Source organism: Montipora foliosa, chromosome 2 (genome assembly GCF_036669935.1).
Source record: "Montipora foliosa isolate CH-2021 chromosome 2, ASM3666993v2, whole genome shotgun sequence".
NCBI lineage: Eukaryota > Metazoa > Cnidaria > Anthozoa > Scleractinia > Acroporidae > Montipora > Montipora foliosa.
Window position 1 is genome coordinate 17305334 of NC_090870.1, and position 2500 is coordinate 17307833.

The following is a 2500-nucleotide window of genomic DNA, read 5'->3' on the forward strand; positions in this document are numbered from 1 at the left end:
CTCTACCCAAGCAATTGCTTATGCATCTAGGGCTCTGACCCCGTCTGAACGCAACTATCATATGCACTCTGGCAATGAAAGCTGTAATTCTTAGCATTGAAATGGACAGTGACAGAACAGTTCAGAGACTACCTCTATTACGCTCTTGAACTTTTAGTATACAACGACAACAATCCCCTGACTTTTGTATTAACACCCGCTAAGTTAAATGCTACAGGGTTGAGGTGGGTGGGAGAGTTTGCTGAATTTTAACTTTGAAATACGGTATCGACCAGGCAAGTTGAATGCTTTATCCATCACGTATGCCGATGCTTAAAACAGAGACGTCCAAATCTACTAACAAGAGAACCTTTACAGCCAATGACAACAACGGCTCCTCTTCAAATGGTTTCTATCGACTTTGTGCACCTAGAGCGGAGTTCAGGAGGCTATGAATTTATCCTGGTGGTGGTAGATCACTTTTACTGCTGCAGACAAGTTCTTCAATGATTTAATCCTACGATTTGGGTTATCCGAGAAAATCCATCATGACATGGGAGGCCAGATTGAAAACCGTTTGTTCAAGAGGTTTCAGGAACTCTCTGGAGTAATGCACTCGGGACTACTCCATACCATCCACTGGGCAGTGGTTTGGTCGAGAGGATGATCTGTACGTCACTAAATATGTTGCGAACCCTGCATGAAACTCACAAATCCAGCTGGAAGGACCATGTAAATAAACTCATTAATGAGTACAACTGCACTCATGAGCCAACAGGTTATACTCCATTTTTCCTGTTATTTGGTCGCAGTCCTCACTTTCCAATTGATGTAATCTTTGATCTCGAGGAGGAAACAGGTGCCAAATCACATGCTGAGTATCTTACCAAGTGGAAATCTGCCATGCAAGAAGCTTACTCACTCGGATCAAAATTTGCCGCAAAGAGTGCCACGAGAGGGGGAAAAAAATACGACAAACGAGTAAGATCATCTGTGCTGCAAGTTGGAGATCGTTTCCTGGTACGCAACCTCACTCCTTGAGGTGGACCAGGAAAGCTCTGTGCCTTCTGGGAAGACCAAGTTCATCTGGTCCTTGCAAGAAAGGGAGAGGGGAGCCCAGTGTACGACGTAAGACCAGAATCAAGTCAGGGACCTAGCCTTACTCTAGATGGAAACCTCTTACTCCCTTGTGACTGTCTGCCAGGAAAACCCTGGGAGTACTTCCCTCCTGTAAAGAAGTCCAGAACACCAGCACCTTACTATTGTGATGACACCCAATCACTGGTACACGATGGGGACGGACGTGACAGCGACGACGAGCTTCCAGACATTTCATGCTGTAACCTCCCACCGAGACGTGATAGAAATGACCAAACACAGAAGTGAAACGGAAGCAGAAGCTAACAATCTGACAGTGATTTTTTCTAATGTGGTTTATCGATACCTGATGAAAGAAATGCTCTTTTAATTTGACATCGACAACTTTAAGGACCTTAAATTTCAGCAATGTAAAACACATGGTTTACCTTGCCACTTTAGATTTCGCGATGGCTGCAAACTTTACGCACAGTATGTAGAGTTCACTGACAGTCACTACTTGTAAGAAAAAATGCTTTATGGCGATATTTCACGTCAAAAAGTCTAGAAGTCTTTTAATTAGTTCTTTCAATTGAATAATTAGTTTACAATCTAAACGATAGTTCTAAGGGGAAAAATGAACTTTAGCAGATAAAGTGTGAACTGGGAGGCTAAATTATCTATTATTATTAATTTTTTTTTGTTCTTAGCTCCCCGCACACATTTTACTGAGATGTAAAATAGGAATCTGGTAAATATCAGTTAAAAATAACTTTGGCTTCTTGTTCTACACCCAGCTAAAATAAAATCACTTCTTGTGTTGACAACACATAACGTCTTATTTGCTTTTGAAATGCAAACATACTTAAGTCTTTTGGAGAAGATGGGAGGTGTTTCGAAATATCGATTGTGAAAAGGAAGCAGATTTTTTTGCCCGTATTAGTTAACCTTTTCTTTTGAAGATTATGTTCAAAAACACTTGCTGCGAGTTTTAAAGCGTGTCCCTCGGGAGTCCGAACAAAGGTTCAAATAGTGAGGGGAAGATATCGGCATGCAAGAAATACAAGTGGACCTGATAAGCAGTATGGTAATTTTAAAAGCATGTTTTCCTTCAGTCCTTATTCTTTTTTGCCAATGGTTGAAGGAGGTTGGTTAAAAATAGTACGTAAGAGAAAGTTCAGAAAATTGGAAAACGGAGTGATTTCCGTACAGGTCTCTACCTCATTATGCATGCAGAATAAATTAATTAAGCATTCACACTATTGTTTTGTAGAACAATTCGTGTACCCAGGGGTGTCGAATTTATACATGGCTAATTTGTACTTACGAGATGAAGAAAAATGGGATCTCATTTCTCTCTCCCTCTCCCTTTCCCATTCCCTCTCTCTTATTGGCTCACATCGCTCACGTCCTTGCTCCTTTTCGTCCCAGCTTTCCTCTTTCT